The sequence below is a fragment of the Ictidomys tridecemlineatus genome, chromosome 5, assembly GCF_052094955.1.
Source record: "Ictidomys tridecemlineatus isolate mIctTri1 chromosome 5, mIctTri1.hap1, whole genome shotgun sequence".
Lineage (NCBI taxonomy): Eukaryota > Metazoa > Chordata > Mammalia > Rodentia > Sciuridae > Ictidomys > Ictidomys tridecemlineatus.
This window is the reverse complement of record NC_135481.1, coordinates 96,053,335-96,078,108: the sequence shown is the minus strand read 5'-3', so window position 1 is coordinate 96,078,108 and position 24,774 is coordinate 96,053,335. Positions and strand designations below refer to the sequence as shown.

General features: G+C 35.2%; 1 protein-coding gene and 1 pseudogene across 14 annotated transcripts in view; one reads left to right on the top strand and one right to left on the bottom strand.

Annotated features, from left to right (window-relative positions):
* Positions 1-24,774, top strand: part of Numb (NUMB endocytic adaptor protein) — a 162,662-nt gene that overhangs the window by 43,339 nt on the left and 94,549 nt on the right. The window lies entirely within an intron of this gene.
* Positions 6,416-6,801, bottom strand: LOC101971766 (U6 snRNA-associated Sm-like protein LSm8 pseudogene; annotated as a pseudogene).

Here is a 24,774-nt window from a genome sequence, read left to right as displayed (position 1 = left end):
CATTTACTTTTGTCTCTGCATATTTGCTTTCACTAGAGTTCTGATATAAATGAAATCATACAATATTTGGTGGCATCTGACTTGTTTCACTTAGATTAATTTTTAAAAAATATTTTCTCTACTTGTAGTTGAGCACAATACCTTTATTTTGTCTATTTATTTTTATGTGGTGCTGAGGATCGAACCCAGGGCCTCACACGTGCTAGGCGAGTGCTCCACCACTGAACCACAACCCCAGCCTAGCTTAATGTTTTTTGAGGTTCATTACACTGTAGCTTGCATCTACTTTATTCTTTATATTACTGCGTAGTATTCCATTGTATGGATAATAGCACATTTTGTTTATGGATATTTGGATTGTTTCTATTTTTTTGTTATTACATTTATTATCTCTATTGTATGTGTCTAATCAGGTATATAATGTATGAACACAGAAATAACTTAAATGTAATATAAATATATATCTAAATGTATATGTTGAGGGATATACTCAAAATTTTTTAATAATAGGGATGTAGGATCAAAAATATTTTGAAGTCACTGTTCTAGTTTGAAAAATAGAAAATGAGTAGAATTATCCTTTACAGAGGTTTGGTTCTACTACTCATAATTATACTCTACTACTAAAGAAATAAATTAAATTTGTTAATGTGATATTTAAGGTGCTCTGCCATCTGACTAAGGTTTTTTCTCTGCTTTCTGCCCCTTTGGTCTTATAACTTGGTACGTTCTTTTAGATTATTACCACCAAATTTCTTGTTCCTTCAAGAAATGATGCTCTTCTGCCTTTTGATCTTTGCAAACTGTTCTCTTTGCCTAGAATGCAGTATATTAGTTAAGCTGTAGATAAATAACTTCTCTGAAGTGCTCCTTGGTTTATTCAGATCAATTTAATCACTTTATCTTGTGCAGTACTTCTATGGTACACACTTTATAATAGCTCTCAAACTAAATTGTGTTTATTTCTAAGCATATTTGCCTTCCTGACTAAACTACTTCTTGAATAAGGAAAGAACCTAATTCAGCCCATATTTGTTGAATATATGAATGGGCAAGTAGCCTTGTGATTGAGGTGCTTGTATGCCTCTGAGAGTGTCTTCTTAAATTTTAGGCCCTAGTCATCTCATTTGCCTCACACTACTTTCAGTCCTACTTGTCAACTCAGGTCAAATGGGTTAATGATAAGTGTTGCAGAAATGAATTTAAGGATGTGTAAAGCCAGATATATATTTGGGAAATCAAGGAACACATTTGAGGACCATCAAAAGAGCGAGCGAGCAAGCAAGCGATGCTTTTGGAGTTCTCAGGTTCTTCTTTTAAAAGAAACTTGGTGAGTGGTGGGCGTGGGAAGGTATGTGAGGATAACAGAATTCTGGTAATGACATGATGGTTTATAGTGGTCTCCAATATCTGATACATAGTGTTGAAAAGTCCTCTAACTTACAGATTTCTTAAAATAACATCACTCTTTGTTTAATCTATTTATTGTGGTCTGATTAACAGTGCACAAGGTAATTTTCATGGGTGAATTTATGGTAAATTAGATTTACAAATTTCCAAGAAAATTTGGAGTGACAGGTCTGGAATAAAGAGTGGCTTGGGAGTGAAAGACCTGGAAAGGAATGAAGAACGTCAGATTAAAATTATATTTACTTACCCTTCCTTTTTTCTCCTTTCCACTTATTCTTTTTAAAAATGTTTTTTTAGTTGTAGATGGACACAGTACCTTTATTTTATTTTTATGTGGTGCTGAGAATTGAACCCAGTACCTCACAAGCGAGTGTTCTACTATACTGAGCCACAAACCTAGCCTCAGAGATTTAGTCAAGAAAGCTAGAAATATGCACTTGAAGAGAAAAAATGTGATGTGTTTTGAAATTAAGATGTGCTTTGGGGGTCCTAGACTTTTTTTTTTTTAATATAGTGGAGGTGAGCATGGGAAGATATATGGGGATGTCAGTCAGATGATCATGACAGTTTATGGTGCTTCAACTGTTCCAAGGATCTTCATGTTGATATTGTCTCCATTATCTGATCAATAGATAACATTTTGAATGTCTCTCATTTTACACATTTCTTAAAATATTGTATCTCCCTTTTGCTAAATATTCTGAAAATGTTTGTTTTAGTATATTGCACAGGAATGTTTTCAGAAGTGAGTGAATTTATAGTAATTTTTAAGATTTGTAGATTTCTCAGAAATTTGGGAGTGATGAAAGAAAACTGACTTGAGAAAAGTATGAGAAACTTTAGTAAAAGGCTTTACTTCTTTTTGTCCCCTTTCTACCTATCTTTTATTTCTTCTATTTTATCTCAGTCCCAGCTATGCAGAAGAATCACTTGAGCACAAACAAGAGTTTGAGGCCAATCTCGGAAAAAAAGGAGAGAAAATATATTTTAATTTGAAGGATGCTGACATTTTTTCCTACAACTTTTATTTTGGCTATTATCTTTTTTAGTTTTAAAATTTCTCTTTTGTTCTCTTTGTCTTCTATTTCTTGGTTAATGATTTCTGTATTAATATTTATTTCAGAAATATTTGGTGTTGAATATTTGTCTATTTTTGCAACAGTTGTTTTAAAGTACCACTCGGATAATTCCATTATCTATTTCTTTTTTTATTTTTAAAGAGAGAGAGAGAGAGAGAGAGAGAAATTTTTAATATTTATTTTTTAGTTTTCGGCGGACACAACATCTTTGTTTGTATGTGGTGCTAAGGATTGAACCCCGGCCGCACGCATGCCAGGCGAGCGCCCTACTGCTTGAGCCACATCCCCAGCCCTCCATTATCTATTTCTAATTCTTCATTGAAGTAGTCTTTCCCAACATAAGTTAAGATTTTGTGATTCATCTTGTGCTGAGTAATTTTGATTTGTACCCTAGATATTTTGAATATTATGTAATGAGATTTGGTTTTCTTTGTATTCTGTGGAGAATGTTGATATTTTTGTTTTAAACTTCTGTGGCTTGAGGTTTCACTTCAGTTTAGTTTTCAGAGCTCTGACAGTTATGTTCAGATCTGTCGTATATGTGTTCTTCCCAGTGGTCAATCTAGAGTTTGGGTTGACATTTACCGGTATCAGACCCATACCTATACAGGTTGAGCCCAGTAGTTCAAAAACAAGTTTATGGGGTCACTTTCCTATGGAGAGAAAGAGATAGGGAAGGAAGGAGGAACAAAAACAAAACAACAACCAAAAAATTAATGGGTTTTGGCCTGCTCACTTGGAGGTAGTGCTCTTCTGAATGGAGAAGTAGTTTCCCCTCCCTCAGAATTTTTGCTCCTGAAGGCTTTCTATCCCCTAGTGCTGTTGTTGTTTTTGTCATAAATACCGTAGATGACCTGAGGACTGGGATATGAGAGTATGGAAAGACAGGACAATGAAAAAAATTCACGGGGGATGTTCAACAGGTTCTCTAAACATTTAGGAGGTTTCTCCTGTTTTTCTGCCTGCATTATAGTGCTTATCATTACTGGGTTTGGGTTTGAGTTTAGGCTGGAGGTCACTTGAGAGAAAAAAATGGTAAACTCACACCTTGTGTGATGATACTTGGAATTCTGGAGCACTTCCTGGATCCATCTATGGTATTTACTTTTCAGAGTATACAAATAGCTGCTCTTACATTCTGTCCCTGTTTTATAGTGGAAGATAAAATGGAGGTGTGTATTTACTTCATCTTATTAAACTGAAAGTCTTCTCAAAATTTTTGTTTCAATTTTTTATTTTGAAATGATTTTAAAGTCATAGGAGGTTGTAAAAAAGAGGCCAGTGAAGTCCCCTGTGCACTTTACCTAAAAACCCAAGGGTTATAGTTATATAGCTGTGATACAATCCCCAAACCAGGAAATTCCCATTAATACCAACTTTTTATTATGAAAGATTTTAAATATACAAGAATGTATGTTTACCATCTGTATGTTTTCCCCTGATAATTCAGTAATTTTTCACATTGTTCCATGATTGCTTTATATGTATTCTGATCTGTGTGCTCTTTTATGAACTACTTGAAAGTAAATTGCAGTTATTTCAATTTATTTCTGTCCAGCAGGAACAGGTTTTTTTGTTTTGTTTTGTTTTGTAGTGCTGGGCATTGAACCCAGGTCCTTGTACATGGGAGACGAATACTCTATCAACTGAGCTATATCCCTAGCCCAATTATTTTAATTTACCTATAAATATTTACACATGCATCTTCTGAGAAAAAGATTATACTTAATAAAGATTTATTGAATAAATGCAAACTGTTTCTAAATAACCTTAATACCAAGGATAATACCTAAGAAAATTAATAATGCCTTTATTTATTTATTTATTTTGATAGGAGTCTTAATGTTCCAGGGTGTCTCTTATAAGTAAGATACTTTTTTTTTTTTTTTTGTGATGCTGGGTATCGAACCCAGGGCCTTGTGCATGCAAGGCAGGAAGTAAGCTACTCTTTGAAAGGTTTTTGTTGTTTTTAAAAGGTAGCCCTCCTGATGATATGCTCTTGGTAATTATTTTGAGAGTCTAGACTCTGCCATGTATGTGATTGAGAGCTCAGGGAGTTCCTTGATTCCATATTCTGTTGTCTCTCATTCTTCCCTCAGCTCAGTATTACAGGTCCCTGAGCAAATATACATTAGAATAATTCTTACCAGGAGATTGTAACATTGTCAGAGTAATTTAGGACTAGCATGTGACTGTTTTAAAGTATTAATCTGGAAATTACTTATAGTTAAATCATGGTGAAGTTTCTGATATGGTGATTTATAGTGATTATATCTAATTTGAAGCAACTGAAAACCCAAGTACAAGGCTTAAACAGAGGTTTGTTTTTCTTACATAAGTTTGGAAGTAAGCAGTTGCCTTAACATTTTTAAGGGCTGTATTTTTGTGATTTGATTGGTCTTCATGGTCCTAAGAAGCTGTGTCCAGTCTTTTACCTACATTCAAGGAGGAAAGCAAAAGGACCATGCCAAGCGAGAGTTTTCTTATTAATGCTTCTAGCAAACACTTCAATGTCTTGGACCAAAACTGAATCATATGGTCACCTCTAGCAGTTTTTAATCTTTTGACCTCTATAGTGAGAAGCAAGGAGGGAGTAAAGATTTAGAAATGACTTTTTGTATAGCTAATTAATGGGATCTGTCACAATTAATAAGATGTATTTGTTTAATTTCTAAATTAAATTGTGTTCATTTTGTTTATCATGTTCAGCACATAGGTGTTTTATGGTTATATAATTACACTTTACCTGAATATTGTGGAAAACAAAAGAACTGAAAACAGTAAAAATATTTCTTTAGTTGCAAAGGTAAGCTTTTTGTAGTGTGACATGGCATTGGCTTGCATTTTGGAACCTTGGGCAATTTATTGAACTTAGAAGCTTCTGTTTCCTCACTGTGAAATGAAATTAATAATACCTGACTTTTATGATGTATTAAGAACTGTGTAATGTTTTGAACGACCAACAATAAAAAAAAAATAATACCTGACTTTTAGGGTAATTTTGAAATGTGAAATTTTGATAATTTATATAAAGTACCTAATGTGGTACTCACTGCATTAGAAGTGTTCCACTGGAAGATATTGTAATTGTTAGGTGGGTATACATTGTCATAGAACGGAAGAACATAAGCTTTGTAGTGGACAGATTTGATTTATTCCTAGTTTCACTACACACTTGATGTGTGGTCTTAGGCAAATTGGTTCATCTCTGAGATGGTTTACTAATATAAACAATCTAGGGGTGATTTACTACTGAGCTACATCCTCAGCCCTTTTTATTTTTTATGTTGAGATGGCATTTTACTAATTTGCTGAGGCTAACCTCGAACTTTGTAACCTCCTAAATTGCTGGGATTATAGTCAAGCACCACCAGGCCCAGCCTTTCACTATGGTTTTAAATTCTTAATCTTAGATATTTTATTAGTGGTTTTCATTATACATAATGGGTATCCTCAAGTCCTTTTCATACTTCCAGTTTTGCACTTTTTTCCTGTCTATAGCCTGTTAATCCTTATTGGCTCACATATTATTAATCACTATGGGGTGTGCTGGGGATTGATCCTAGGGCCTTGCTGGCGATTGATCCTAGGTCCTTGCACATGCTGGCGAAATGTTCCACAACTGAGCTACAAATCCAGCCTATTTTTTATTTTATTAAAAAAATATTTTTTTTGGTTCTGGGAATTGAGTCTAGGGCCTTGTGTATATTAAATACACACCCTTCCCCTTCCCCCATCATCTTTTTTTTTTTTCAATTTAGGCAAAATATTTTTTCAATAAAAATGTAGAAATAATTTACATATTATAATGAATCAATATAAAGTCAAAATTCACAATTTTACACGTTCCTAAAAATTCCAAACATTTTCCTCAAAATGATTGGTTTCTGTACAAGATTTAGATATCCAATGCATGTAGTTTTTACTCAGTATGCTATAGCATTTAGAGGTTTTGCTCCAGTATTCCCCAAGTCAAGCACAGAAGCTGTCTCTTCATCAGTTTCTCCAATGACTGCAATATTGTCGCTTCTTAAAATATATAGCCCTAGTACCACTTGTTCTACTCCCTGTGAAAAGCTATTCATGGCTTTCATCCAAAATCAAATTAATGGTCTGGTCAAAACCTTTCAGTGTTCCCACAATCATTCTCCCATCAGAAGTAATAGCAGCAAGAGTTTGATTGATATGGTTTTCCAAGGTGGATGTCATGCTGCTTGGCCCTGAGGTTCTGGGCACTGAAGCGGTACAGGCAACAAATAGAGCTAAAAGGGCCCTTGAGAAACAAGCCACAGATTATGCCCACCAGTGGCAACAAAACTCCACCATCTGTTTTTGAAGACTTAATTTTTTAAGAACACTTATTATTTTTATTAGAACACATTTTTTACTGGAGGTTGAAAGTTTTTTAATTGTGGAGTGAGCTTTGGTCCTTGGGTGCATTGTCTAAGATTAGAGCAATCATCCTGACTAGGAAACAGAAGTACAGCAAGGCAGGATAGTAATCTGAGCAGGGATATTGGAAGGTGAGGGAAAGGCAAGAGAAAGTGAGATATAACCCAGAGAGGGGTGGGTGGGGGGAGGGGCAGACCAAAATGCTCCATAGTGATTAGGCTTTGGGCTTTTGTTAAGATGCAGGTGGAAAACCTTAGAGAAGCCATTTCAGGCCTGGCACTTGTTCAGCTGTTGCCGTCTCAGGGGTAAGTCATAAGCCTGCACTGTGAGAAAACTGAAGGCATGTACCTGCGTATTTAAGTCACTTCGCCCTTTTTTGCCTGGCACAGCTAGTGGAAGGAAATACATCAGTCAACTGACCTTTGGAGCAGCTTGTGGGCACATGCACAACCTTGGGAGCATGATGTATACTCATAAATCTCCGAAGAAGTGTGATGGGCCCCTTTGCTGAAATGTGGGGGGAGATTGGTGGTGCTACTCAGTGGCTAAGTAGCCGGCCTACCTTCCTAAGACAGATTTCTTACATAGCCCCACCCATGAAAGGGGGGGGGAATTTATGTCCTTATAGGATAACATGATGGGTATTGAGTCCTCTAGGTCAGTTGCTGGTCATGGGCCCTTTTACAGCTGCCCCGCCTCTTGTTTCCCCCTTCTCTCATTCCTGCTCATCTTTAGCTGACTACCTGCACTACCAGTTTTAGGTTATCAGTGAAATGAAGTACAGAGTACAGAGAGCTCCCATATATCCCCTGTCTTCACAGGCAGCCTTTCCTACCATCAGTATCCCCCTCCAGAATGGTACTACATGAAACATGGTGAAAAAAAAGAAACCAAAGTGTTTCCCTACTCTTGCACAAAATACAACAGCACCTGTAGTCACCAAAATATGAAGATTTCTCTCCATCAGCAATCCATTAGTTCAGCTGTGAACACCAACTTTGTGTCATATAGTTTAACATCTGGAGGTGGTGTCAGATCATAGTTTGAGCATTAATTCTACAAGATTGTACCTTCACTTAAGATCTCAGTAGCAAACCCCAGGTTGTGACCTGTGTTTCTGACTGGGTATAAATTCACATTCCCAAGACCCCCTCCTTAGATTTAATTAATTTGCTAAAGCAGCTTGCAGGAATTTGGGAAACACTTTACTTACCTGTACAGATTTATTATAAAGAGTATTACAAAGGATACAGATGAACCGGCTGACGGAAGAGGTATACAGGGCAAAGTGTGTGGAAAAGGGACCTAGATCTCCCATGCCGTCTTCATTCTTGCCTCTCCAGGAACCTCCAGAAACTCTGTGAACCCTGGTTTTTTTTTTTTTTTTTTTTTTTTTGTGGATATTATGTAGGTATGACTGACTAAATCATTGGCCATTGCTGTCAGGTTGCCCTTTGGCCCCACTCCCTTCTCTGATGTTGAGGGATAGGGCTGAAAGTCCCAACTCTTTTATCATGCCTTGCTCTTTCTAGTGACCAGCCCCCATCTTGAAGCTATCTCATTTGCATACAAAGATACACAGCATTCCAGAGATTTCAAAGGCTCTCCAAACTGTATATCAGAAAACCATATAAATAGTTCAGAGTATTGATACCTCATTATTATCCAAAGTCTATAGTGTACATTAGGCTTCACTCTTGGCATTATACATTCTGTATACCCCACATCCACCTATCTTACTGACTAGTTCCACAGCCCTAAAAATGGTCTGTGCTTCAACTATTCTTCCCTTTCTCTCCCCTAACCTCTGGCAACTACTGATCCTTTTACTATCTCCATAGTTTTGCTTTTTCCAGAATGTCATACAGTTGGAATCCTACAGTATGTAGCTTTTTTGGATTGACTTTTTCCACTTGGTAATATGCATTTAAAGTTCTTTTATACCTTTCCATGGCTTAAGAGTTCATTTCTTTTTTTTTTTTTTTTTTTAAAGAGAGAGTGAGGGGGGGAGAGAGAGAGAGAGAGAGAGAGAGAGAGAGAGAGAGAGAGAATTTTTAACATTTATTGTTTAGTTCTCGGCGGACACAACGTCTTTGTTGGTATGTGGTGCTGAGGATCGAACCCGGGCCGCACGCACGCCAGGCGAGCGCGTTACCGCTTGAGCCACATCCCCAGCCCAAGAGTTCATTTCTTTTTAGCACTGAATTAAATAATCTGTTGTCTGGGTGTACCACAGTTTGTTTATCTGTTGATCTACTAAAGGACATCTTGGCTGCTTCCAAGTTTTAGCAATTAGGAATAAACTTTCTGTAAAGAGCCATGTGCAGGTTTTTGTACCATCTTCTTGTTTTTATTATTTTTTCTTACGTATCCCCAATTTAGTACATTTAAAAATTTTAATATATTTAATATGTTTAATATAGGTATATACATATTTTTAAAATATCTTCATATTTTGTTTTAAATCTGTATAATGGTATTTTCCTGTGAATATAACTTTTTCCTTTTTGCTCAGTACTGTTTAAGATTTAAACATTTATGGGCTGGGAATGTGGCTCAAGCGGTAGCGCACTCGCCTGGCATGCGTGCGGCCCAGGTTTGATCCTCAGCACCACATACCAACAAAGATGTTGTGTCCGCCGAGAACTAAAAAATAAATATTAAAAAAAAATCTCTCTCTTAAAAATAAAAGATTTAAACATTTATTTACAAATCTAGTTTACAACAACTGACTTGAATAATATTTCATTATAAATGCGCTTATACATTTTATGCATTTCTCTATATTCATCAGCTTTTCATTACTAGATCAAAATACCAAGAGAATCGACTTCAAAGGAGGAAAGGTTTATTTTAGTTCAGTTTCCATCCATTGTTGTTTGGCCCTATTGCTTTGGCCCTTGGAAGACATGCTCTTGACAGGAGCATGTGGTAGAGGAGTTCTGTTCACCTAATAATGCCTAAGAAGAGAGACAGAGACAGGAGGGGACTGGGGTTCCAAATCCCCTTCAAGGCATGCCTTTGATGAGGTATCTTCCTCCCTTTTGGCTTCACCTCTTAAAGGTTCCACCACCACTTTCCTTTTTTTTTTTTTCTTTTTCTTTTTTTAGGTAGGTAGACACAATATCCTTATTTCATTTTTATGTGGTGCTTAGGATGGAATCCAGTGCCTCATGCATGGTAGTCGAGTGCTCTACCTCTGAGCCACAATCCCAGTGTCTCCACCACCACTTTCTAATAGAGCCAACTTGGGGACTAAGCCTTTAACACAAGGGCTTTTGGGTGGCATTCCATATCCAAATTATTGCATTAGGTATCCTTTGAAAACTGCTAACATAACTAGTATTACTATGAACGTTGTTATACATAACCCTTATTATGCAAAGGTTTTTCTGTAGTACATATCAAGGAAAGGAATTGCTGACTTGTGGCTCATATACATACTTAATTTTACTAAATATTATCAGATTGTATTCCAGAATGGTTGCACGGGTTATGCTCCCACAAATAGTGTGTTAGGGTTCCCATTTCCCCAAATACTCATCAACATTTGGTCTTATCCATCTGTTTAGCTTTGCCAATTTGATGGGTGTAATAGTTTTTTTCATTTATATTTCTGACATTGAGAATGAGAATGGAGCATCTCTTCATTTGCTTTTTAGATTTGGATTTCCCCTACATGTTAATTTATAAAAGTACATGTACACATATGACTTTGTACATGTACCCAAGTCATACATGTACATATACACAAACATGTATTTGTTAATCAATGGGATCATATGCACAATTTACATTTTTTATTTCATAATAATTTATGACCATTTCCCTATGTTTTTCTGTATCACCATGTAATATATATGTATCATTTCATTTTATGGCTTTAAGTTATTTAATATTAGTCATGGAATATTTATGTTGGTAAACTATTAATCAAGTTTACATTTTTGATGTGCCACAGCTAAAGGGAGTAGTAGGCTCATGCTCCCTTTGTGAAACTGGTTTTTATAGCAAGTTGCAGAATAGGCTAAGATTAGGCTATTTTCTGCTTGGATTCTAGGGCAGCTATTAACACCCCATTTTATAAAAAGATATTAGCCCTTGATGTTCCAAGACAGCAGTTCAAAGACTTCCCAGTTGAGCTTTTATTCTCCTTCCTTTCTTCCTTTTATTTATTTATTTATTTATTCATTCATTCATTTATTTATTTATTTATTTATTTATTTATTTATTTATTTATTATTTTCCACTTTGGCAAGGCCAGGTTAGCATAGTAAAGTGAAAGAATGTACTTAGATCCACTTTTTTAAAAAAATATTTTTTTAGATGTTGATGAACCTTTATTTTGTTCTTTATTTATATGCGGTTCTGGTTATCGAACACAGTGCCTTACACATGCTAGGCAAGCGCTTTACCACTGAGCCATAACCCCAGCCCTTAGATCCACTCTGATAGGCTGGTCAATTTCAGCTATATGAAACTCTAAATTAATAACTTCATTTTGTTTTTCAAAATGTTAGTAGCTTTTTATTATAAAATTAAGAATGTTCATAAAACAATTAAAAATGGAAAACCAAAGCAAAAATAAAATTACTACATTCCTCCAAAGATAAATGCTATTACCATTTCATTATACACCTTTAAATGTTTTTCTAAAGTTGTGGCTTGAGCTTTTTAGGACTGGCTTACCAAAGCCAACAACTAGGGAAACCCACATTGTTGGTAGCTTGGTATCAGCCATATGAGAGTAGTTATATCATGAAATTTGACAAATGCTACAAATCAGGGCTTTCTCCTCCCTACCAAACTCCTTCCTGAGCCACTTTATCAGTATGTCACTGAATAGGAATATAAACCTATTTCATATTTAATGACATCACAGAAGTCCACTGTCTGTATACAACATTGGTTCTGTTTGGTTCTTGGACCAGCAGTATCAATAAATTATCTGATTGATCTGATGATTTCTTATGATAAATTCTAGGTATTTGTTTCATGTCTTCTGTATGATAAACACTAGGTATGTGTTAATTTTTAAAGTTTTCAGATGCATATTACAAAACTTCTAAAACGGCTATTACTAGTTTTCTTTCCCTGAATGGATATAGGTTTTCTATGTATAGAGGAAAACAGCTGTTAAAGTTATTTGTTAACCCATGATATCTGTCTAGCCATCCTAGAACTCAGTTCACCTGCATTTTCTTCAACAATATATATATATATATTTTTTCCCTTAACCATACTAGGGATTAAATCCAGAGGTGCTTCACCACTGAACTACATCCTCAGCCCTTTTTATTTCATTTTATTTTGAGTTAGGATCTCACTAAATTGCTGAGGCTGTCCTCTAACTTGCAATCTTGCTGCCTTACCCTCTCTAGTACCTGGAATTGCAGGAATGTGGTGCTATACCTGTTTTTTACATTAAAAAAAAATACAGGGGGCTGAGGCTGTGGCTCAGTGGTAGAGCGCTTGCCTAACATGTGTGAGGCACTGGGTTTGATTCTCAACACTGCATAGAAATAAATGAATAAAATAAAGGTCCATACATAAAAAACAATTTGGTTAGGGATGTAGCTTAATGGTATAACACTTGTATGCATAAGGCTCCTGGGTTTAGTCCACAGCACCAAATAGAAAACAAGCAAACTACAGATAACTGAGATTTTGAAACAAAAACTACAGACAACTGAGATGTTGAAACACGAGAAATCATACTTTGTCATTAGAACACATTCAGCATCATGTGTGAATATATTTGTGAGTACCTACTTTTCATCCCTGTATGAATTATTAGATTATAATTCATTGCTTATCTCTGACATGTATCATTAAAACATCATTTTAAAAAATCTTAAGATTCATTGCAAGATTTCTTCATAATAGCCAAGATGTGAAATCAACCTAAGTATCCATTGATAAATGAATGGATAAAAAATGTAGAATAGTACTGGGGTTGTGTCTCAGTGGTAGAGTGCTTACCTAGCACTGGGTTCGATCCTCAGCACCACTTAAAAAACAAATACAAAATAAAGCTTAAATTCTTTTTTTAAAAATGTAGAATATGTACACCTTGGTAATACCAGTCAGCTTTTAAAAAGAAGGAAATTCTGACATTGCAACATCATAGGTGTTAGGTAGGCTAAGTGGAAGGTGTTAGGCTAAATGAAATAAGCCAGGCACAGAAAGACAAATACTTCAAGATCTCACTTATATATGGAATCTAGAGAAGTCAAATTTTGGGGTAGGAGTGGGGAATTGGGGAGATGTCAGAAGGCACAAATTTTCAGTTAGATGGTATGAATGAATTCTGGAGGTCTCTTATGTAGCATTGTAACTGGAGTTAATGTATATTTAAAATTGTGAAGAGTATATCTTAAGCATTCTCATAACAAAAAATGATAAATATGTGAGGTGATGAATGTTAATTAGCTTGATTTAACCATTTCACAATGTATACATTTATCAAAACATCACAATGTATACCCTAAATTATGTAATTTATATTTGTCAACTATATCTTAAAATTAATTTAAAAAGGGTCAGATTAATTTTTTTCATTAGTTTATTTTAATTAGGTATATATGATAGCAGAATGCATTTTGATTCATTGTACGCAATTACACACAACTGCATTTCTCTGGTTGTATACTATGTAGCGTCGCACTATATATACAGTCATATATGTACGTAGGGTAATGATGTCCATCTCATTCCATCATCTTTCTTGCCCCCATACCTTCCCTCCCCTTTGTCCCATCAGAGTTCCCCATTACTGATCAGCATCCACTTATCAGAGAGTACATTCACATTTGGTTTTTTGGTGTTGGCTTACTTCGCTTAGCATGATATTCTCCAACTCCAGCCATTTACCTGCAAATGCCATGATTTTATTCTCTTTTAATGCTGAATAATATTCCATTGTGTACTTATACCACAATTTCTTTTTTTTATTTAAAGTACTTTTTATTTATTTATTTTTATGTAGTTTTTATTTATGTATATATGACAGCAGAATGCATTACAATGTACACAATTTCATTATCCATTCATTTATTGAAGGGCATCTAGGTTGCTTCCATGGTTTAGCTATTGTGAATTGAGCTGCTATAAACATTGGAGTGGCTGCATTACTGTAGTATCCTGATTTAAGTCCTTTGGGTATAGACCAAGGAGTGGGGTAGCTGGGTCAAATGGTGGTTCCATTCCAAGATTTCTTAAGGAATCTGGATTCTGCTTTCCAGAGTGGTTGCATCAATTTGCAGTCCCACCATCAATGTATGAATGTGCCTCCCCCCACACACACATCCTCGTCAACACTTACTGTTGTTTGTATTCTTGATAACTGCCTTCTGACTGGTGTGAGATGAAATCTTAGAGTAGTTTTGATTTGCATTTCTCTGATTCGTAGAGATGTTGAACATTTTTTTCATATATTTGTTGATCAAATGTATTTCTTCTTCTGAGAAGTATCTGTTCAGCTCCTTAGCCCATTTATTGATTGGGTTGTTTGTTTTTTTGGTGTTAAGTTTTTTGAGTTCTTTATATATTCTGGAGATTAGTGCTCTGACATACATGTGGCAAAAATTTGCTCCCCAAGTGTAGGCTCTCTTTTCACCTCATTCATGGTTTCTTTTGCTTTTTAGTTTGAGTCAATCCCACTTATTAATTCTTGATTTTATTTCTTCAGGTTAAATTCTTTAAAAAGTATCATGTATTACTTGCTATGAAAGTTGTTACTGATAGTGTCAAGCTGTTAGAAGTGGGGAAAAGATCCCAGCAAGAACTTGTGACTCTTTTTGGCTCACATAGAGAATAAGCTGGAAGTATTTTATTTAAAAACATGTATTAGATTAGGAGCCAGAATGTATAAGTATTAGTGAAAAAGAAGGATAATTTTGGCAGGATTCCCATATTTTATTGATTATTGACACCTAATGTTTTTTGATTTTATGCTTTTGTTGAAGAGCAACTGTAAAGGCTAAAACTGGCCCATTTCCCAAACTTTATCTTTTGGCTGCTCCCCCCAAGTTTTGGGGGCTAGTAAACTGTTAATTTTATGATGTCATTAATGGGAGTCTGCCAAATTGCCAAGCTTTCAGATTTAGTCAGCCTCAGAAATCATTTGATTTAATCAGACATTGCATATTTTTACTTTCTTTTCTTTTGCATGGTACCAGGGATTGAACCTAAGGACTTGTGAATGCTAGGCATATGCTCTACCACTGAGCTCCATCTGCAGCCTTTTTTTTTTTTTTTTTTTTTTAAATTTTGAAGCAGGATCTTGCTGAGTTGTCCCAGCTGGCCTCCCCAACTTGCAATGTTCCTGTCTCAGACTCCTGAGTAGCTGGGATTACAGATGTGTGCTACTACACCTGGCTTTGCATATTTTTATTCTTATTAATATCTTCTAAGTTTGTTCTTGATCTGAAGAGAAATACGCTCTGAAAGAAATGATTAACATTGCAACTGAAATGATAGCCCCTTTTATGACTCTCTGTGTGTGGGGGGGGTGCGTGGCATGGCTGAGGATTAAATCTAGAGCAGAGTGCATGCTAGGCAAGTACTCTATTCCTGAGTACACTCCAGCCCTAAAATGACTTGACTTATATATAGTTCACTATAGTATGGTAGCTTGGATATCTAGCCTTAATTTTTTAAAAATATTTATTTATTTTTAGTTGGACACAATATTTCACTCATTTATTTTTATGTGGTGCTGAGGATCGAACCCAGGGTCTTGCACATGTGAGGCAAGCGCTCTACCACTGAGCCACCACCCCAGCCCCTTAATTTCTTTTCTCAGTTTTCTTATCTGCAAAATTGGCTGCTGATGCTCATTTCACAAGATTATTATTTAAAAAAAATTTTTTTTTAGATGTTGATAGATCTTTATTTTATTAATTTATTTATATGTGGTGCTAAGAATCAGACCCAGGGCCTCACACATGCTAGGCAAGTGCTCTACCACTGAGCCACAACTCCAGTCCCTCACATGATTACCATCAGGATTAAATGCAATATGATCCATTCATAGCACAATTCACATAGCACTTAGTATTTCATAGATTCCTTTTAACTTCTTAATATAAGTGCATTTCACAGTGTATTTCTCCTTTAATATTTCCTTTCCTTACATAAGCAGTTGTTAGTCTCATCTGCTCTTTAGAATCTGATTTAAGCAATGATCCCTATTCTCAAAAACAGGAATGTTTATTCAACTTTGTCTATTATTTTAGGACTGCATAGATCCCCTGAAGCTCATCTGTGTACCAGGTTAAGCACCTTTGTTGAACCTCTTCCTTTTGGCAGACTTAATAAGTTTTCTGGCTTGAGTTGTTACTTCAGTATAGATGGCTTCTAAGTCTGGTTTTTGCACTTTTGAACTTAGACCTGCCACTATTTATGTAACCAATTTAATAGGTAAATAGAAAAAAAAAAGTCACAAAATTTAATTATTGATATTGTAAGCCCAATAAATATGACACTGTGGCTAGACCCACAGATCTTTGCTCATAGGAAACTATCGCTAATAAAGTTAAATCAGGTTAGCTGTTAACCAAGGTACAACTGTCTAATTTCCTGAAATATCCATTGAAGCTATCTTGTGAACTCACAAAAAGGTTTTCTTTTGGTCGTAAATTTTAGCTAGAAAATTAGCTTCCAAGAGGCCCTCAACTGTAGTAGTGTCTTTCAGATTATAGGCTACTCCAAAATGTAATCCCCAAAATTGGCTATTTCACTTTCTAGTATTATGAATTTCATTGTCAAATATTATCATGGATGCTATTGAAGGACTTTTGCCTTCACTTCTTCCACTCATTCTTCTCTCCGCAGTTTTAATTAGCACTCTTAGAGATACAGGTAACAAAAACCCAGTTTAAGGAAAAAAAATTATTGGTTTAAGAAATTGAATAATCAAAGTTAAATCTCATTCAGATTATTTGAGCCAATCTATTTTAAGAGCTTAAATGACTTTCAGGGACTCTTACTTTTTTTTCCCCCCTTTGGTACCAAGAGTAAACTCAGGGGCACTTAAACACTGACCCACATCCCCAGCCTTTTTTTGTATTTTTTATTTAGAGACAGGGTCACACTGAGTTAGTTGCGTAGCATCTTGCTAAATTGCTTTGAACTCAATCCTCCTGCCTCGGCCTCCAGAGCCACTGGGATTATAGGCGACCAGTGACTCTTAACTTTTTTATGCCTTACTTTTCAGCTTTGTTTTTCTCTGCCTCTTGTCCTTCCTTCCACTCCTAAAGCAGGAAAATAAAACCAAGTCTGGGAGAGTTTTAAAAAGTAATCTAGGTAGTGTCTCTAAAAGTTGAAGTAAAATTTGAATGTATATGTTCTACAAGTGTTTCTAAGTATTTAGAGGCTAGAAATGCTTAAGACCTAGTTTTTGTCCTCAAGGAGTTCAGTCTTATGAAGAAAACAGTAGGATAATGACTCCTATAACAAAAATAGCTAAAGAGTAATTTGGGGAACAGTGGAGGGAACTTTTGACTTTGCTTTGGAGGATTAGGGAAGTCTTCAAAGAAGAATGGGATCTTTGATGTTTAAATAGATAACATTTTAAAAATTCCTTTGATAAACAAAATTTCATTCTACTTTTATACTTAATGAAATTTCAACATAATTAATGTTCCTGAAAGTAAATCAAAGCAATGAAAACTTTAGATTTCTTTTTTCAAACTACATTTGCCCTCTATTCCAGTTTTTTTTTTTTTGGGGGGGGGAGCTAGTGCTGAGAATTGAACCCAGGAGCTTCATGCCCACTGCATACTAGGCAAGCTCTCTACTACTGAGCCATATCCCAATCCCTATTCCAGGATTCTAGTGTGTTCTTGTTTTAGCACTTCAGAATTTTAAAAGCTACGTTGTATATCATAGTTTGGATATATCAATTTATTCAACTAGTCCTCATTTTATATATTTAAGGTTACAATTTTTAGTATTATAAATGGTGCCACAATTAATGTTCTTTTGCAGTAGGCTTTTTGTATTTGTATTATGCCCTTAGTATAGTTTCAAGAAATAAAATATTTGACCAAATATTTCTATGCAGATTTATGCTTATTTAGTCATAGGTCATTATCCTCTACCCTTTTTTCTTGAGTGGTATTTGCATGTCATTTTTTATAATATGAATTACATTATAGTTTTTTTAGTACATATATTTCATTTTTCATTTTTCTTGATAAGTAGATAAAATGTAGGTTAAATTTATGATGGTCTTTTAGCATATAAGCATACAGAATAATGTATTACACATAACCTGCATGTCTATGGAAGTGTGGCTTAAGGTAGTATATCAGAAAGGAAAAATGCCAGTGGCAATAAAGAGAAACATTATTGTCTCATTTTAAACAATGACTATTTAGTCATTTGATATTACTCATTTGCTTCATGTGTTTATTTCCCTGTCAATGACATAAGCTTTTGCCCCCTCTATATGATGAAAAGGGAAGATAATTATAAAATAGAACCAGTGACATTATGTGACATATATGAAGACAAGAAATTGAATTTCACTCCCCTTTCAAACAAGTTTATAGGGGTATTAATCTTGCCTCTGCTGAAAGTTTTTTTTGGGTGGCACTGTGGATTGAATCCAAGGGTGCTTTACCACTGAACTATACACCCAGCCCTTTTAAAAAATATCTTTATTTTGCTTATTTATTTTTATGTGGTACTAAGGATCAAACACAGTGCCTCACATGTGTGAGGCACGTGCTCTGCTGCTGAGCTACAATCACAGCACCCCCAACCCTTTTTATTTATATATTTTTTTATTTTGAGGCAGGGTCTCGCTAAGTTGCTTTAGGGCCTTGCTAAGCTGCTGAGAATGAACTTGAATTTACTATCATTCGGACTCAGCCACCTGAGTTGCTGGGATTATAAGCAGGCACCACTGTTCTGGGCTGTAGAAACTTTTTATGTATGAAATAAATTAGCTGGTTGAATGTATATCCGTCATCTCTTCTTTCATATTTGATTTACAAATGATTAAAAATGTAAAACTGAGTTCTTAGACTTGTGGTAGAGAAACTACACTGATGCTTAAAAGGAAAAATGACAATTCTGTACAAATAATTTATTCTAATAAATGTCCACCAAGTTTGTTTTCTGGTATAATACAGTCATTGAAAGTTTTAAGTTAGTCCTGAGTTTTTAAAAAAGATATCCTCACAAGGAAGTTTTGTTGTTTTTTTTTTGATAAGGAACATTTTTTCCTGAATTTTAGTTTTAGGAATAAGGCTTTTACCTATTAGAATTCTCAACAAAGCACCTGATAGTCTTTTTATCTTTCCCTGACATGTTAACAATTTCAGTGATTAGAATTAGGGCTAAGTGCTTACCAATTCTCAGCAAAATCTTTGTGGGTTGTAAATACTGAAGGCCTGTAAAAATCTTAAAACTTAACTATATAGAACAAATTTTGAATTGTAGTTTACTTACTTCTTTGGTGTTCTGTTGAATTTCCTGGTAGTATTCAGTTAAGACTAAGGGATTTTGTTCTGGAGATCAGGCAGTCTAAGGGAGAGTTATTCAAAATCTTTTCTTTGTGGTATGTGCTTACCAGGCACAGGAGCCACTGTATTCCAGTAAGAGAACCTATTGCCAAAACACCCACTAGAGCAGAAAACTGACCTACTTAATGCTGACAAGTTAAAAAAAAAAAAAAATCCATGGAATTGTAGCAACATTGAATCAATTTCTTCCTTCTCTAGTGGTAGATGGGGTGAGAGTCGAAAAGAAGATGATAAAAGAATGCTGAACTGCTGCAGGGGATTAAGTAATACAGCAAATGAATATTTAATTACCTGCAATTGATTTGATTAAAGATATTCATTTGGTGCAACTTGAAGACCTCTAAAATGTGGTTGTTTTTTTTTGTACTGGGGATTGAACCCAGAGGCACTTTACCACTGAGGTACATACTCCAGTCCTTTTTATTTTTTGAGACAGAGGCTCACTTAGATCCTGAGGCTGGCCTTAAACTTGCAATCCTCCGGCCTCAGTCTCCCAAGTAGCTGAGATTACAGGCTAGCAGTTCTTGTTAAATCACTTTTTGACTTAAAAAAATGTATACATGCACACATATATAAAAATATATAATATATACCTGGAATATATTTACATATATACCTGGAATATATTTACATATATATATATGTATACAGATAAATATATACCTACAAATTATGTGTGTATCTCTATCATAGGCATTCCTAGAACTTTCATGGCATTAATCTGGAAAAGCTACTAATTAAGGTTGTCAATCAGCATTTCATGAACAGTTTTCTATTGCAGGATGTACCAACTTTATTTTTAAATAACCTTTCAGTTCATTGTTTTATCAATGTACTGTACTTCAGATTTATATATATTACAGCCAAAAGAAATGGTTGGAATGCTTGTACCAAGAGATGGTTGGTCTTACCTTTATCAAACTCATTATTTCCACTGTTGTCCAACTAGTTTTTTACTACTTTCAACATCACTAGCATCTAAGTTCTAGAACTGTGCTATTAAATACAAAAGTCACTAGCCTTGTGTGTTAATTAATTAAAATATAATAAAATTAAAACTCTAGTTTCTCAAACTAGCCATAAGCACTAGATTTGCTTGCTTGTTAGTGGCGACCATGTTGGACAAACAAATATAAAAAATTTCCATTGCTGAAGAAAGTTCTTTTGGATAGGATTGTTTTTAAAGCTGCTCCATTGTATCATATTTTACATGTTTTTCAATTTTGGCTCTGTTGACACTTGGGCCACATAATTCTGTGTTGTAGAAGGTTGTCCTTATAGGATATTTAGCAACATTTCTGTTCTCTGCTCATTAGGTAACTGGTAAATCCCGCCTACTCAAACTAAAAAATGTCAAGACATTGCCATAGCCTTCTGTTACTATAACAAATACCTGAGATAATTAACATAAAAAGAAAAAAAGTGTATTTTGTTCACAGTTTTGAAGATTTTAGTCCATGATTAGTTGGCCCCATTGCTTTGGGTCTGTAGTGAGGTGCAAAATAACCGGGGTGGGGGGGTGTGGGGGGTGGTGACGAACAACTTGTGTACATTGATACAGCAGGAGTGGGAGCCGTTTATTGTAGGACAGGAGGGGTATATATACATTCCAAACAGCTTATCTTAATTAACATAAACTAGATACAGCAGTCAACCAATAAGGAATCTCCACACTTAATGGCTGGCTGGCGTTACTTCACAAACCACTCCCTCTGGCAAAATGCCAGGCGCCATCCTGACTTGTTTACAGACTCTTAACAGTGAGGCACTGCATCATGGTAGCAGCATATGGCAAACTGCTCACTTTTTGCCTGGGAAGTGAAAAAGAGAGGAAGAAAAAGGGGCAAGGGACCCATCCCTTTCAAGGGTATGTCCCCATGACCTGAAGACACCTCATAAGGCCCCACCTCTTAAAGTTCCATAGCCTTGGGCTGGGAATGTAGCTCAGTGGTAGTGGGGTTTGATCTTCAGTACCTGGGGAGGGGGGGAAGAGAGAGAGATTTTGGAACAAGCTTTAACATATGGTTCTTTTTTAAAAAATATTTTTATTAGGTGTTAATGAACCTTTTTATTTTATTTACTTATTTATATATGGTACTGAGAATTGAACCCAGTGCCCCACACATGCTAGCAAGCTCTCTACCACTGAGCCACAACCCTAGCCTAACATATGAATCTTTTGGGGACAATTAAGATCCAAACTATAGTAGTCAGTTATCCTAGGGGAGCAAAATTAACCCTGCTTGAAAACCACTAATCTACTTATACTTATAGTTTTGTATCAGCTTTTGCTGCATAAAAAGTTTAGTGGCTTAAGTAAGTTATTTAGTAGTTCATAGTTGGTGTTCTGGTAGTTTTGTCTTAAGCTACGCTGATCTCTTTGGTCTGCCGGGGACCATAGATGGGCCAAATGATACAGAATATAGCCTTACTCATGTGTTTTTTGGTTGTCAGGTTTTTGACCCATTTAGGAGTTGGAGAGTTTCTTCTCTATGTAGGCTAACAGGAAATTTCATTCATCTGGTGGTTTTAGAATTCTCTAAGTAGCAAGAGAGGACAAATCCCAGTGTGCAAATGCTTTTCAAGTCCCTGCTCTTTTCTCATATTCCACTGGTCATAGAAAATCACATGGCCAAACTCAAATTCAGGAGATAGAAATATAGATTCCATCTCTTGATAGGAAGAAAATAAAGTCACATTGTAAAGGGTTGTGAATAAGGAACAGAAGGAATTATTGTATCCAATTTGCACATAATCTAATGTGCAAAGGGCTCTGGCGACCTTACAGCCCCTTCATGACAATTATCATTCCCTCTTCTTTGCTTTGTGTTCATTGTTGTAATTTTAAATAATCCATAGTTATTTAATTTTACCCACACTTCTCCTTTCTGGTGTTTTTGGTTCTTTTTTGTTTTACTTCTATGTATGATTCTTTGGTTTCTTTATAGACAGCTCCCTTCTTTTAATGTGAGTCTGTTGATAGTGAATGTTCTGTTTTGTCTGAAAGCATTCTTTGTCAGTCTTGATTTTGGAAGGATATTTTCACTGGACTTAGAATTCCATGTTGGCAGTTGTTTTCTTTCAGCATTTTAAATACATCATTCTATATATTGTAACTTTACTGTTTTTGTTAGGGAAGCAATTTATTTTGTTTCTAGTAATGCACCCAGGTGTTTTCTTTATTTAAGATGGTTGTGGTTCATAACTTGATATTAGTCTTCTGTCAAGTTTGGAACATCTCTTCTGATATTGTTTCTATTTCACACTTTCACACATTTTCTTCTGAGATTCTAGGTAAGTGCATTACCTCTGAGCACTTCTGGAATTTTCTGAGTCCCATATGTCTATCATGCCCTTTGCTCTATTTTTCCCATGCATCATCTGCATATTTACTGCTGATTTTTCTTGTTGATCTAATGTCCAATCTGTTAAAAGCATCTGTTATATTGCTATTTTATTTTAATTCTGGAATTTCATTTTATTTCTGTTTTGTTTTATAGATACTAGTTCTTGCATATGAGATATGATAGAAGCTCTTGATGTTGATATTGTTTAGAGATGATTTAATTTTCTTCTGATGATAGTTTAAAGTAGGAGCAGATGACTTTGAGCCAATATAGGCTTGAGATGACCTGAGGCTTTGTTTAAGGCTTCATAGGGGCTGGTTTACACTCAGTTTCTACTTACTTCTGGAGTGTTGTCTTTCAGAGGTATCAAATGGAATCCTGGAGTGTTTTGCCAGTTCCTCTATTTCTCAGCAAGCCCTGAACTCTTAATTTTTTCTTTTCTAGTACTGTGAGACAACCAAAGTTCTACCTACTTTTTTTTTTTTTTTTTTTGCCTTAAAATAGGCACTTTGTTGGTTCTTGGCCTCTTGCCCCCACACAGGTTAGAATTCAGTAAATTTCCAGTATAGGATGTCCACACTTGCTTTTCTGTTATTGCCCTTTTTTTTTTTTTTTTTGGAAGTTTTAGCCCTTCAAATCCTGCCTGTATTGGTAGCTCTGAACTCCAATTTCTGCCTTTGCAGCCCCATGAGATTGCCAGAAGTTCTTGTCTGCAGCTAGTTGTTCCAGGAGGAAAAAGTAGTGAAGAATGTCAGGATTAATCCTGTGTTTCCCTTTTCTGTGGTATTTTGGCCTCTTGCGTTCCAGTTGCTTTTTTTGTTTGTTTTTAGAATTTTTCTTACTAGAAGAATTAATCTGATAAAACTATTCCATAATAACTGGAAATGAATTTTCCATGTTACTAGTGATTTATTGATTAAACATTATTATCAATTTCTAATAGAATAATATAAACAATTTCAAGCATGAATTAATCATTAACTTGGTATGTGAACATCCTGCTCTCATTCAACTGAGCTAATCCCCAGCCCTTCTGGAATTTTCTGAGTCCCATATATCTTTCATGCTCATTGAGAGACATATTCTTGTGAGCAAAAAGGTATTAAATATACACTTTATTTATTTAAAATTGCATAAAGAAGCACAGTATGTTAGGAGCTTATTAGAGATCTTGACTTAGTTGAAGTGGGGAGGTGATCAAAGACAACTACTTTGAAAAAATATATTTAAGCAGAACTCTGAAAGATATATAGGAATTAATTTAAAGAAAAGAAAGCGGTTGTTAGAACTGTGGATTGGAGACCTTAAGATGAAAAGAAGCATGTTAAGTTTAAGGCATCAAAGAAGGCTGGTATGGGACTGGGGATATAGCTTAGTTGTTAGAGTGCCTGTCTCGTGTGCACAAGACCCTGGGTTCAATCCCCAGCACCACACAAAAAAAGAAAAAAAAAAAAAAGAAGGCTGATATGGTTGGTCTGATAGGCGAAGGCTAAATCATGCCAAGTTTTTATAAGGCATATTAAGGATTTTCTTCTTTTTCTGATTTAATTCACTTTTTACATTTCCTCAGCCCAAGACAAAAGTTATTTATTTATCTAGTTATTTATTCTATAAAATTAGGTACCTTTTGTAGATGAGGTTCTAAATTAAATACTGAAATTGATTAAGGACAGTGTAGAACTTGGACAAACCTGAGTTTGAATATTAGTCTACTTAGTAGCTGTATAACTTTGGATTAGTTAATCTCTCTGAACCTGAATTTTTCACTAGTTAAATACTAATAATAGAAGTGATATTAAAAGGATTCAATGAACTAACTGTAAACATGCTCACTAAATGGTAGCTCTCATTACTTTAATTATCGAACTATATATAAGCCGTAAACCAGATTCTCAAGATGCCAAAATTTAATGGAATCATAGTATATACCAATAGTTATACCATTTTTTTACTGTCTACTATAATGTATTATAAGAAGTAGAAATAGTGGTGATTCAGAGGGAAGAGATA